The sequence below is a fragment of the Tupaia chinensis genome, unplaced genomic scaffold, assembly GCF_000334495.1.
Source record: "Tupaia chinensis unplaced genomic scaffold, TupChi_1.0 Scaffold000355_1, whole genome shotgun sequence".
In the NCBI taxonomy this organism is placed as follows: Eukaryota; Metazoa; Chordata; class Mammalia; order Scandentia; family Tupaiidae; genus Tupaia; species Tupaia belangeri.
The window spans coordinates 7413091-7427829 of NW_006159850.1; the positions used below are offsets into that span (position 1 = coordinate 7413091).

A 14739-nucleotide genomic window follows, 5' to 3' on the forward strand; every position below is an offset into this window, starting at 1 on the left:
GAGGGGAAGAGCATAGGAAAGGAAATTTGGGGAAAAAAATAGAAGCAAGACATTTGTGGGACACAGGATATGGCTTATTATCTGTTGATGAAGATGCATATAGTATTCTCAGCTGGGCTGGACTGAGGTGTATATCATGCTGGGTAAAGTCTCTTTACAATCTAAATGATGTATAGTGATTAAATGTATACATAATAATAAAAAAATTAAAAGAAAAAAGATTAATCTCACTGTAGCTGTGGATTTAAAAAAATATTCCTATTAAGTTTATTTAAATGTTATTTGGATTTTTGTGACTATGCTTAAAAGTGAGATTTCTGAATGAGAGATATGTATTTCAATTTTCAATATTAAAGTTTTCTATTTCTGTTTTCTCTCATTTCTTTTTCTAAAAACTTTCTAATATTTATCTGTTGTTTAATTGGCTATTTCAAAGAAGCAGCTTTCAGATATATTAGTTCTATTACAGTTTCTAATATATTATTTCTCTTTTATTATCATTATGTACTTCATTGTCTATAAGTTTTTAACTGTCTGTATTTAATTTTTTGTTTTGTTTAATAATAAAAGCATTTAAGAATGTGAATATTCCTCTGAATACAAATTTGACTACATTCTTTGAAATGTGCTATTTATTTTTGTTAGAACAATGTTCTTTTTTTAAATTTTACTTTTTATAAAGCAAAAATTACAAAACTTTTCTTTTTAACAGAGGGCTTTAAATTCTTTTGTCTGTTAAGTGTTTCTTCCCATTGCCGCTTCTACTCACCCACTTCCCTCCATTACAGTCTTTGGTATCTACACTAATCCTCATACTATAGTATCTTCAGATCTTTCCATTTCTGTCATAAAGGGCAGACATTCAGTACATATTGAGTGGGGATATACAGTGTGTGTCTTTCAAAGACTGACTCACTTCGCTGAACATTTAAATTCTCCTTATTCATCCACTTTAAATTAAATGATTGGATCTCATTGTTTCTTATAACTGAGTAATATTTTATAGTATATAAGTTCCATGGTTTTTCAACCCAGTCATCAATTTTCTAAATTGTCTCAACATACAGATTTTTATTTCTAAGTTGATGCAAGAGATACTTCGTAAAGAGTTTAAAATTTTGTTAAGTGGTAGAGTGATGAGAACACATGGTCTGGAAAATTCTATTTTTGAAAAAAATTTGAGATTTCTTTGTAGATTAGTAGATGATTGTATATTGGTCTACCTATTTTAGAAAAAATAAAGTATGTTAGTTTTACTTTTTGTCACTTTTTCTATGAAATTTTTATAGTGATTGCTTTATGTATTTTGATACTAGTACATAACTCGACTGTTGTCTCTATTGATCTGTCTTTACCAGGTAGTTGCATTTTATGTGAGGTAAATATTCCCAAAGACTGCAAATCCAAGACTGAATTCTGTCATTGAAATAAATGTAAAATATGTAGGGGGAGGGTAATTTTGGAGTGTATAAATCTTCAATGACTATAATAGTACATTTTTGTTTTAATGATTCTTTATTTTTAATTTTAAATCTTTTTTTTTTTTTGAGAGAGAGAGGGAAAGTGAGAAAGTACCCCTCACACCATGGAAGATGGTAATATCATAATCTCTTCTCCTCCATACTCCTCTTGGAATTTTGGGCATGCATGCATATGTGCCCGTGTGTTTTTCAAGCTGCTGGGTCCAGGCCTTGAACCACACAGTCAGTCATGTGGTATCCAGCTAGGACTTGGACCACATAGTCAGTCATGTGATATCCAGCTGCCTTAATCACCATGCCACCAGCTGGCCCAATGATTCCTTATTTTTCAGCATTATCCTGATTTTTTTCCCCTAAAGGGTATAATATTAGGTTGTCTGAAAAGTCTTGACTGATTTTTCTTTTTTCCTCCCTCTCTTTCTTTCTTCCTCCCTCTCTTCCTCCCTCTCTTTCTTTCTTTCTTTCTTCCTCCCTCTCTTTCTTTCTTCCTCCCTCTCTTTCTTTCTTTCTTTCTTTCTTTCTTTCTTTCTTTCTTTCTTTCTTTCTTTCTTTCTTTCTTTCTTTCTTTCTTTCGTTTCGAGAGAGATTTTTGCTAGAGGGTGCATGCGCTTGCTAGAGAGACAAAAAGCAAGAAATCACCCCCAGGTGGGGATGGCCACATTGCAATACCTTCTTCTCTAGTCTCTTGGAATTTGGGGTACACATGAATACATGCCCAGTGTGAGTTTTAAGCCTCCAGGTCTAGGATTCAAACTGCAGTTGACTATGTGAGAGTCCAGCGATGTAACCATTATGCTATCTGCTGGTCCCCTATTTTTCTATTGCCGTCTATGCAAAGATGTGTAATGAATTTTCTGACAACCTAATATAACATAATGCTTTTTGCTCTCTTTATGAAAATGTATTCAATATTATATCTAACTTCTGTTTTAAAGTTATTGATTTAGGGATAACTTCACCACTTGTAACTGTATTATTATTTAACAGTCTCATAAATATACACATATAAATTACCAATTACTTTGAACTATAAGCTATTATTTACTATATACTATGGTAAAATAATAAATGCCCACCAAAATTATCTGAAGAAATTCTAGCATTTTAATAGCAATATGAATCTTAGGATAACGATAAAGATTAGGTATATTTTCTGCTAACATGGTGCCATTAAGTGGCAATGTCAATCACCACCACCACCATCATCATCATCACTACCACCACCATTATCATTGTCCTAACAAACACTATATAATATTTATTTGTGCTGCCATATTCTAAGTATGTACTTTAAATATATTAACTCCTTTAATATCATAACATAATATGACATTGATTATTATTATTAGTCCCACTTTATTGACAAAGAAGACACAGAGAAGTAAAGTAGCTTGTCTAAGTTTGCACAGCTTGCAAATGGTCGAGCTGAAATTTAAACCCAGGCACCTTGACCTTGAATTCCAAACTCCTCATTATCATACTGTGCTGTCTCTCCAGTTTACAATACACTTGACTAGAAAGCTCTGTAATTTAGCTGTGTTTTTCAAGTTTTAAAAATGCTGGGCTGTACATGATTTCAACTTTGCACATTAAGTAAAATTTTCTTAACCTATTTATATCCCATTATTTAATTTACTTAAATCACACAAAACATAACTATACTGTTTTGGTAAATTGTATTATAGAAAGTTTGCATGAGTTTATAGTAATTTACTGCCACTATTTAAAAGAAATCTTTGTCAACAAAGGAAAATGTAAAATGACTTATTTTAATTTGCATCTTTTATTGAATTAAAGATGAACTTATTGATATTTAGTGTCTTTACTGTAGATTTTCTACTTATGTCATTTTTCCTAATCAGTGTTAGTATTTTGCTTTTTGATTTCTGAAATTCTTATCTATCTCAAAGATATCAACTGGACTTTTAAATGTAAAGCAACTTGACAAATATAGGGCAGCTTCATTTATGTGATGTACAAAATTATATTTGTTGCAATTATTTTGTTTGCCTTTGTCTGAATTTTCTTTCTGAGTTTTTATTTGGTTAATAGATGTTTTATCTTTTTATTTATCAAGTCAGTTGCATTCTTTCATCTTGTGTTTGCAGACTAGGACAACGTGGTCACTTCTGCTTTCTGTCAACCACATGCTGTTCATGAACACACTTGGAACTTGCTCTTCTTGTCATTAAGGATAGAAAATCACAAACAGAACATAGACAGTAAGTATTTGTACTTTTTTTACATATCACACATAGTTTTCATTTAGATGTTATATAAAGATTATAATAGTTTTTTTATTATTATGAATTAGATTACTTTTTTCTTAATATTTTCTAATTCATTACTATTAATGTTAAAAAGTTATCATTTTTGATGGCATATGTTTTAGCAAGCCCTTTTTCCTGTCATAACTTCTTTTTTTAAAAAAGTTATTTAATTTTATTTGTTATTATTTCTTATTTTCAATTTGATCAGAAAGAAAGAGAGACAGAGAGAGGAAGAGAGAAAGGAAAAGTGAGAAAACAAGTCACCCGGTCCAGGACTTCCTTTATAGTTTATTATATAGGCATTTATCCTCCCTCTAGAAGTTGATAAGTATTTAATAATATTTGTTCTATTTTTCATGATATAATTTTGTTTTAATTATTTAATCCAGCTGTGAATGGTGAAAATAAAAATTCTTAATTGAAAGTGAATCTCTATATTTCCCTTGCAGTAGTTAACTTGTTGTACTAACATAATTTATTAAAATGTCTGTCAGAACACCTTTAATTAAATTAACATACACAATAAATTCTGTTTCTTAGTGATTGATTTTGCTCCACTGATTCCATTTATCTGTTCTTTTATAGTGTCCTACTCTTCATTGTACCTCGGGATAGTTGTTAGGGCTAGACTGCCTCCATTAGTAGTGTTCTTTGATAGCTGTATCTGTTTATTTTTCTACTTTTATTTTAAAAGACAAGTTGCAGAGGAGCTTAGATCATAGGCTCTGGATCCAAACTCACTGAGTTCAAAACCTGAGTTGAGGCTTCTCAGTCCTGAAATACTCAGGCAGGTTGCTTAACCTCTGTATTTCTCAGCTTTTTCGCTTGTACAATGAGAAGAGTAATAATACCGTCATGGGGTTGTTGTGAGGATTAACAGAGTTGAAAACCCTTCTAGCCCGTGGATTAATACCTGGCACAGAGTAAGCTTTAATAAGGCTAATTATTATTGCAATTTTGTAAAGTTCAAAATTCATCTCATTAGAATATTGAATGAAATAGTATTAAACCAAGCCTATACGTCAGCTTGGAGGAGTCAATGACTCTCTATTCAGGTACGTGGCTTGCTTTGTTCAAGCCTTATTGTACATTTTATCAATGAACTTTTGGAGTTTTACCCACACATAATGTTGTAGTTGTGTTCTTAATTAACCAGAGCAATTAAGATTTGGGATGAGGAGGAGACATTCTGAATATTACAAACCTACCCAGATGGAATAATTAAACTGGATATTCCACCCATCTGTTGGATAGGATGAGTTCCTTTTTGGAAAGAAACTGCATAACGAGGAGAGAAATGATACCAGCCTCTTCTATCCTGGATAAGCCTAAGCAAGACTCCTGATTTGGATATTCTCCTTGGGGTGAAGTGTGATCGAGAGCAGTGATGATGTGGTTGGGCACAACTTCTGGGTACAACCAGCAGGTTTGCTGGAGAGGGAGACAATTTTTTTTTTAATATTTAATTTTATTTGTTTAATTTGACGAGAGAGAGAGAGAGAAAGTGAGAAAGCAAGCTGCCAGGTCCAGCACTTGAACCATGGTCACCCATGTGGGAGTCCAGCACCTTTAACCAACATGTCACCTGCTGGCCACAATGCAGGAACTTCTTAATCTGATATAGTCCCACTTGTCTATTTTAGGGATTATTGCCTGTGCTTTGCGAATCTTATTTAAGAAATATTTGCCTACCCCAAATACCGAGTTTCCCCAGCATTTTCCACCAGTTTTAAAGTTTGAGGTCTTAGGTTCAGATCTATGATCCATTTTGAGTTGATTTTTGTTAATGGTGAAAGATGGGGATTCAGTTTCATCTTTTTGCAGGTGGATACCCAGTTTTTCCAGAGTCATTTACTAAAAAAGTTTTCCCTTTCCTAATGGATGAAATGGTATCCTTTGTCAAAAATCATTTGGCTGTAAGCTTTGGGGTTTATTTCTGGGATCTCTATTCTATTCCATTGGTTCACCTGTCTGTTTTTTTGCCAATACCATGTTGTTTTGATTATCACAACTTTATAGTATATTTTGGGGTCAGGGAGATATGCCACCTACACCACTCTTCTCCCATGTAGTGTCCTGGACCTGGTGGCTTAAACTCATGCTGGGCACATGTGTGTACATGCCCAGGACGTTTTTTTTTTTTTATTACTGATTCAATCTCATGGTTTGTTATGGGTCTATTCAGGCTTTCTATTTCCTCCTGATTCAATCTTGGTAGATTATATGCATCCAGGAATTTGTCCATCTTCTCCATGTTCTCTTGTTTGTTGGCATATAGTTGCTCATAGTATCTTCTAATGATGTTTTATATTTCTATTGTATCTGTTGTAATGTTGCCATATTCGATTTATCTGGTTTCTTTCTTCTTCTTTATCAGTTTAGCTAATGGTGTGTAGATCTTGTTAATCTTTTCGAAGAACCAGTTTTTTCTTTCATTTATTTTTTTGTATATTTTGTTTATTTTATATTTCATTTATTTATGCTTGAATCTTTATGTTTTTTTCACCTGACATTTTTGTTCTTGTTGTTTTTCCAATTCCCTGAGGTGTGATATTAGGTTGTCTATTTGTCACCTTTCCATCTTTTTCTTATGTGCACCAATTACTATGAATTTCCCTCTTATGGCTGCTTTTGCTGTGTCCCATAGAGTATGGAAACTCGTGTATTCCTTATCAGTATTTCCATAAATTTTTAAATTTCAGACTTAATTTCTTTCATAGTTAAGAAGTCATTCAGAAGTAGATTGTTTAGTTTCCATGTGTTTGTATATTTTGAGGATGTTTCTTCAAATTAATATTGAGTTTAATTCCATAATGGTCAGAGAAGATGCTGGATATAGTTTCTATGCCTCTGAATATGTGAAGGCTTGATTTGTATCCTTTCATATGGTCAATCTTTGAAAAGGTTCCATTCTGGGGTGTTTATTTTGTCATGTTAGGATTGAAAGTTCTATAGATATCTGTCAAACCCATTTGATTTATAGTGTCATTTAGGTCCTGTATCTCTCTATTTATTTTTAATCTAGAAGATCTGTCTAAATGAGATGTTCAGGTGTGGAGATCCCCAACAATCATAATGTTCCATCCATCTCTCCTTTTAGCTTTAGCAGTCTTTCCTTCATTTATTTAGATGCTCCTGTGTTGGTTGCATAGATATTTGTAAGTGTTATGTCTTCTTGCTGAATTTACCTATTTACTATTATATAATGCCCTTCTTTGACTCTTCTTACAGTCTTTGTCTTGAAACCTATTTTGTCTGAAATCAGTATCGCAACTTCAGCCTTTTTTTATTTCCATTTGCATGGAATATCATTTTCCAGCCCTTCACTTTTAGTCTATATATGTCTTTATCCATAAGGCGTGTTTCTCATAGGCAACAGATAGAAGGTTTCTGTTTTTTATCCATTCAGCCAGTCTGTGTCTCTTAAATGGAGAATTAAACCCATTAATATTCAATGTTATTATCAATATTTCTGGACCTGTTCCTATCATTAACTGAGCCATTTTCTTGGTTGTTTTTTATCCTCCTATAACAGTCCATCTGACTTTTTAATTTTTCTGATATAGAACTCCCTTCAGAACCTCTTAAAGAAATGGTCTGGAGTTGGTAATTCTTTCAGGTTTTGCTTATCTGGGAATGTTTTTTTTATCTTTTTTTCCCACGTGAAGGATAATCTTGCTGGGTATAGTATTCTTGGTTGAAATTGTTTTTCATTTAACACTTTGGCTATATTTCCCCATTCTTTCCTTGCTTTCATTATTTTTGATGAGAGATTTGATGTTAACCTGATAAGATGACCTTTGTAAGTAACTTGATGTTTCCCTCTTGCCAATTTTAGTATCTCATCTTTGTGGTTTTGGTCAATCTGGCTATGATGTGTCTTGGAGAGGATCTTTTTGGGTTAAAAATAAATAATGCTTCACAAATTTGTGTGTCATCCTTGCACAGGGGCCATGCTAATTTTCTCTTTATTGTACCAATTTTAGTATATGTACTGCTGAAGCGAGCAATCTTTTTGTTCCTTTGAATTGGTTTATAATACTGTAGTTTATTTACTTATTTATTTATTTTTTTTCTTGATATCGGGAATGTGTGCTTGTCAGAGAGAGAAAGTGAGAAAGCACCTGCTACAGGGAATGACTGTACTGCAATACCTTCTCCTCCATTCTCTTCTTGGGATTTTCGGCATATACACACGTACTTCACATGTTTTTCAAGCTACTGAGTCCAGGACTTGGACTGCACAGTTGGCCATGTGGGATTCAGCCACCTTAACCACCACTCCATCTAGCTAGCCCTATAATAGCTTCTTTTAAGTCTTTTTGCACTAAATTCAACATGTAGGAACAACGTAGTTTCTACTGGCTACTTTTTGTTCTTTCTGTCTCTACGCATGACCCTACTTTGTTCTCTTCATGTGTTTTATAATTTTAGTTGAAAATTTAGCATTTTAAATATTAAACTGTAGCAATTCTGTATTTTAACGTTAGGCCCTTGGATATTTACTTGATATTTTATTTTATTTAAAATGTTTATTTTGTCTTTTTGTCTAGTAACTTTCCTGGAATAAATCTTGAAGTCAGTCTTTGTTGAAATACAGCCTCTTCCTCCCTCTCTTTCTTTCTTTCTTTCTTTCTTTCTTTCTTTCTTTCTTTCTTTCTTTCTTTCTTTCTTTCTTTCTTTCTTTCGTTTCGAGAGAGATTTTTGCTAGAGGGTGCATGCGCTTGCTAGAGAGACAAAAAGCAAGAAATCACCCCCAGGTGGGGATGGCCACATTGCAATACCTTCTTCTCTAGTCTCTTGGAATTTGGGGTACACATGAATACATGCCCAGTGTGAGTTTTAAGCCTCCAGGTCTAGGATTCAAACTGCAGTTGACTATGTGAGAGTCCAGCGATGTAACCATTATGCTATCTGCTGGTCCCCTATTTTTCTATTGCCGTCTATGCAAAGATGTGTAATGAATTTTCTGACAACCTAATATAACATAATGCTTTTTGCTCTCTTTATGAAAATGTATTCAATATTATATCTAACTTCTGTTTTAAAGTTATTGATTTAGGGATAACTTCACCACTTGTAACTGTATTATTATTTAACAGTCTCATAAATATACACATATAAATTACCAATTACTTTGAACTATAAGCTATTATTTACTATATACTATGGTAAAATAATAAATGCCCACCAAAATTATCTGAAGAAATTCTAGCATTTTAATAGCAATATGAATCTTAGGATAACGATAAAGATTAGGTATATTTTCTGCTAACATGGTGCCATTAAGTGGCAATGTCAATCACCACCACCACCATCATCATCATCACTACCACCACCATTATCATTGTCCTAACAAACACTATATAATATTTATTTGTGCTGCCATATTCTAAGTATGTACTTTAAATATATTAACTCCTTTAATATCATAACATAATATGACATTGATTATTATTATTAGTCCCACTTTATTGACAAAGAAGACACAGAGAAGTAAAGTAGCTTGTCTAAGTTTGCACAGCTTGCAAATGGTCGAGCTGAAATTTAAACCCAGGCACCTTGACCTTGAATTCCAAACTCCTCATTATCATACTGTGCTGTCTCTCCAGTTTACAATACACTTGACTAGAAAGCTCTGTAATTTAGCTGTGTTTTTCAAGTTTTAAAAATGCTGGGCTGTACATGATTTCAACTTTGCACATTAAGTAAAATTTTCTTAACCTATTTATATCCCATTATTTAATTTACTTAAATCACACAAAACATAACTATACTGTTTTGGTAAATTGTATTATAGAAAGTTTGCATGAGTTTATAGTAATTTACTGCCACTATTTAAAAGAAATCTTTGTCAACAAAGGAAAATGTAAAATGACTTATTTTAATTTGCATCTTTTATTGAATTAAAGATGAACTTATTGATATTTAGTGTCTTTACTGTAGATTTTCTACTTATGTCATTTTTCCTAATCAGTGTTAGTATTTTGCTTTTTGATTTCTGAAATTCTTATCTATCTCAAAGATATCAACTGGACTTTTAAATGTAAAGCAACTTGACAAATATAGGGCAGCTTCATTTATGTGATGTACAAAATTATATTTGTTGCAATTATTTTGTTTGCCTTTGTCTGAATTTTCTTTCTGAGTTTTTATTTGGTTAATAGATGTTTTATCTTTTTATTTATCAAGTCAGTTGCATTCTTTCATCTTGTGTTTGCAGACTAGGACAACGTGGTCACTTCTGCTTTCTGTCAACCACATGCTGTTCATGAACACACTTGGAACTTGCTCTTCTTGTCATTAAGGATAGAAAATCACAAACAGAACATAGACAGTAAGTATTTGTACTTTTTTTACATATCACACATAGTTTTCATTTAGATGTTATATAAAGATTATAATAGTTTTTTTATTATTATGAATTAGATTACTTTTTTCTTAATATTTTCTAATTCATTACTATTAATGTTAAAAAGTTATCATTTTTGATGGCATATGTTTTAGCAAGCCCTTTTTCCTGTCATAACTTCTTTTTTTAAAAAAGTTATTTAATTTTATTTGTTATTATTTCTTATTTTCAATTTGATCAGAAAGAAAGAGAGACAGAGAGAGGAAGAGAGAAAGGAAAAGTGAGAAAACAAGTCACCCGGTCCAGGACTTCCTTTATAGTTTATTATATAGGCATTTATCCTCCCTCTAGAAGTTGATAAGTATTTAATAATATTTGTTCTATTTTTCATGATATAATTTTGTTTTAATTATTTAATCCAGCTGTGAATGGTGAAAATAAAAATTCTTAATTGAAAGTGAATCTCTATATTTCCCTTGCAGTAGTTAACTTGTTGTACTAACATAATTTATTAAAATGTCTGTCAGAACACCTTTAATTAAATTAACATACACAATAAATTCTGTTTCTTAGTGATTGATTTTGCTCCACTGATTCCATTTATCTGTTCTTTTATAGTGTCCTACTCTTCATTGTACCTCGGGATAGTTGTTAGGGCTAGACTGCCTCCATTAGTAGTGTTCTTTGATAGCTGTATCTGTTTATTTTTCTACTTTTATTTTAAAAGACAAGTTGCAGAGGAGCTTAGATCATAGGCTCTGGATCCAAACTCACTGAGTTCAAAACCTGAGTTGAGGCTTCTCAGTCCTGAAATACTCAGGCAGGTTGCTTAACCTCTGTATTTCTCAGCTTTTTCGCTTGTACAATGAGAAGAGTAATAATACCGTCATGGGGTTGTTGTGAGGATTAACAGAGTTGAAAACCCTTCTAGCCCGTGGATTAATACCTGGCACAGAGTAAGCTTTAATAAGGCTAATTATTATTGCAATTTTGTAAAGTTCAAAATTCATCTCATTAGAATATTGAATGAAATAGTATTAAACCAAGCCTATACGTCAGCTTGGAGGAGTCAATGACTCTCTATTCAGGTACGTGGCTTGCTTTGTTCAAGCCTTATTGTACATTTTATCAATGAACTTTTGGAGTTTTACCCACACATAATGTTGTAGTTGTGTTCTTAATTAACCAGAGCAATTAAGATTTGGGATGAGGAGGAGACATTCTGAATATTACAAACCTACCCAGATGGAATAATTAAACTGGATATTCCACCCATCTCTTGGATAGGATGAGTTCCTTTTTGGAAAGAAACTGCATAACGAGGAGAGAAATGATACCAGCCTCTTCTATCCTGGATAAACCTAAGCAAGACTCCTGATCTGGATATTCTCCTTGGGGTGAAGTGTGATCGAGAGCAGTGATGATGTGGTTGGGCACAACTTCTGGGTACAACCAGCAGGTTTGCTGGAGAGGGAGACAATTTTTTTTTTAATATTTAATTTTATTTGTTTAATTTGACGAGAGAGAGAGAGAGAAAGTGAGAAAGCAAGCTGCCAGGTCCAGCACTTGAACCATGGTCACCCATGTGGGAGTCCAGCACCTTTAACCAACATGTCACCTGCTGGCCACAATGCAGGAACTTCTTAATCTGATATAGTCCCACTTGTCTATTTTAGGGATTATTGCCTGTGCTTTGCGAATCTTATTTAAGAAATATTTGCCTACCCCAAATACCGAGTTTCCCCAGCATTTTCCACCAGTTTTAAAGTTTGAGGTCTTAGGTTCAGATCTATGATCCATTTTGAGTTGATTTTTGTTAATGGTGAAAGATGGGGATTCAGTTTCATCTTTTTGCAGGTGGATACCCAGTTTTTCCAGAGTCATTTACTAAAAAAGTTTTCCCTTTCCTAATGGATGAAATGGTATCCTTTGTCAAAAATCATTTGGCTGTAAGCTTTGGGGTTTATTTCTGGGATCTCTATTCTATTCCATTGGTTCACCTGTCTGTTTTTTTGCCAATACCATGTTGTTTTGATTATCACAACTTTATAGTATATTTTGGGGTCAGGGAGATATGCCACCTACACCACTCTTCTCCCATGTAGTGTCCTGGACCTGGTGGCTTAAACTCATGCTGGGCACATGTGTGTACATGCCCAGGACGTTTTTTTTTTTTTATTACTGATTCAATCTCATGGTTTGTTATGGGTCTATTCAGGCTTTCTATTTCCTCCTGATTCAATCTTGGTAGATTATATGCATCCAGGAATTTGTCCATCTTCTCCATGTTCTCTTGTTTGTTGGCATATAGTTGCTCATAGTATCTTCTAATGATGTTTTATATTTCTATTGTATCTGTTGTAATGTTGCCATATTCGATTTATCTGGTTTCTTTCTTCTTCTTTATCAGTTTAGCTAATGGTGTGTAGATCTTGTTAATCTTTTCGAAGAACCAGTTTTTTCTTTCATTTATTTTTTTGTATATTTTGTTTATTTTATATTTCATTTATTTATGCTTGAATCTTTATGTTTTTTTCACCTGACATTTTTGTTCTTGTTGTTTTTCCAATTCCCTGAGGTGTGATATTAGGTTGTCTATTTGTCACCTTTCCATCTTTTTCTTATGTGCACCAATTACTATGAATTTCCCTCTTATGGCTGCTTTTGCTGTGTCCCATAGAGTATGGAAACTCGTGTATTCCTTATCAGTATTTCCATAAATTTTTAAATTTCAGACTTAATTTCTTTCATAGTTAAGAAGTCATTCAGAAGTAGATTGTTTAGTTTCCATGTGTTTGTATATTTTGAGGATGTTTCTTCAAATTAATATTGAGTTTAATTCCATAATGGTCAGAGAAGATGCTGGATATAGTTTCTATGCCTCTGAATATGTGAAGGCTTGATTTGTATCCTTTCATATGGTCAATCTTTGAAAAGGTTCCATTCTGGGGTGTTTATTTTGTCATGTTAGGATTGAAAGTTCTATAGATATCTGTCAAACCCATTTGATTTATAGTGTCATTTAGGTCCTGTATCTCTCTATTTATTTTTAATCTAGAAGATCTGTCTAAATGAGATGTTCAGGTGTGGAGATCCCCAACAATCATAATGTTCCATCCATCTCTCCTTTTAGCTTTAGCAGTCTTTCCTTCATTTATTTAGATGCTCCTGTGTTGGTTGCATAGATATTTGTAAGTGTTATGTCTTCTTGCTGAATTTACCTATTTACTATTATATAATGCCCTTCTTTGACTCTTCTTACAGTCTTTGTCTTGAAACCTATTTTGTCTGAAATCAGTATTGCAACTTCAGCCTTTTTTTATTTCCATTTGCATGGAATATCATTTTCCAGCCCTTCACTTTTAGTCTATATATGTCTTTATCCATAAGGCGTGTTTCTCATAGGCAACAGATAGAAGGTTTCTGTTTTTTATCCATTCAGCCAGTCTGTGTCTCTTAAATGGAGAATTAAACCCATTAATATTCAATGTTATTATCAATATTTCTGGACCTGTTCCTATCATTAACTGAGCCATTTTCTTGGTTGTTTTTTATCCTCCTATAACAGTCCATCTGACTTTTTAATTTTTCTGATATAGAACTCCCTTCAGAACCTCTTAAAGAAATGGTCTGGAGTTGGTAATTCTTTCAGGTTTTGCTTATCTGGGAATGTTTTTTTTATCTTTTTTTCCCACGTGAAGGATAATCTTGCTGGGTATAGTATTCTTGGTTGAAATTGTTTTTCATTTAACACTTTGGCTATATTTCCCCATTCTTTCCTTGCTTTCATTATTTTTGATGAGAGATTTGATGTTAACCTGATAAGATGACCTTTGTAAGTAACTTGATGTTTCCCTCTTGCCAATTTTAGTATCTCATCTTTGTGGTTTTGGTCAATCTGGCTATGATGTGTCTTGGAGAGGATCTTTTTGGGTTAAAAATAAATAATGCTTCACAAATTTGTGTGTCATCCTTGCACAGGGGCCATGCTAATTTTCTCTTTATTGTACCAATTTTAGTATATGTACTGCTGAAGCGAGCAATCTTTTTGTTCCTTTGAATTGGTTTATAATACTGTAGTTTATTTACTTATTTATTTATTTTTTTTCTTGATATCGGGAATGTGTGCTTGTCAGAGAGAGAAAGTGAGAAAGCACCTGCTACAGGGAATGACTGTACTGCAATACCTTCTCCTCCATTCTCTTCTTGGGATTTTCGGCATATACACACATACTTCACATGTTTTTCAAGCTACTGAGTCCAGGACTTGGACTGCACAGTTGGCCATGTGGGATTCAGCCACCTTAACCACCACTCCATCTAGCTAGCCCTATAATAGCTTCTTTTAAGTCTTTTTGCACTAAATTCAACATGTAGGAACAACGTAGTTTCTACTGGCTACTTTTTGTTCTTTCTGTCTCTACGCATGACCCTACTTTGTTCTCTTCATGTGTTTTATAATTTTAGTTGAAAATTTAGCATTTTAAATATTAAACTGTAGCAATTCTGTATTTTAACGTTAGGCCCTTGGATATTTACTTGATATTTTATTTTATTTAAAATGTTTATTTTGTCTTTTTGTCTAGTAACTTTCCTGGAATAAATCTTGAAGTCAGTCTTTGTTGAAATACAGCCA

General features: G+C 33.1%; 2 non-coding genes across 2 annotated transcripts; both read right to left on the bottom strand.

Moving 5' to 3' along the window:
- Positions 1-7654: 7654 nt before the first annotated feature.
- Positions 7655-7761, bottom strand: LOC114008568 (U6 spliceosomal RNA). The gene has a single exon (XR_003550089.1). It is a non-coding gene; the product is annotated as a U6 spliceosomal RNA (small nuclear RNA).
- Positions 7762-14039: 6278 nt separating this feature from the next.
- LOC114008569 (U6 spliceosomal RNA) lies at positions 14040-14146 on the bottom strand. Its single transcript, XR_003550090.1, has one exon. It is a non-coding gene; the product is annotated as a U6 spliceosomal RNA (small nuclear RNA).
- Positions 14147-14739: the final 593 nt, after the last annotated feature.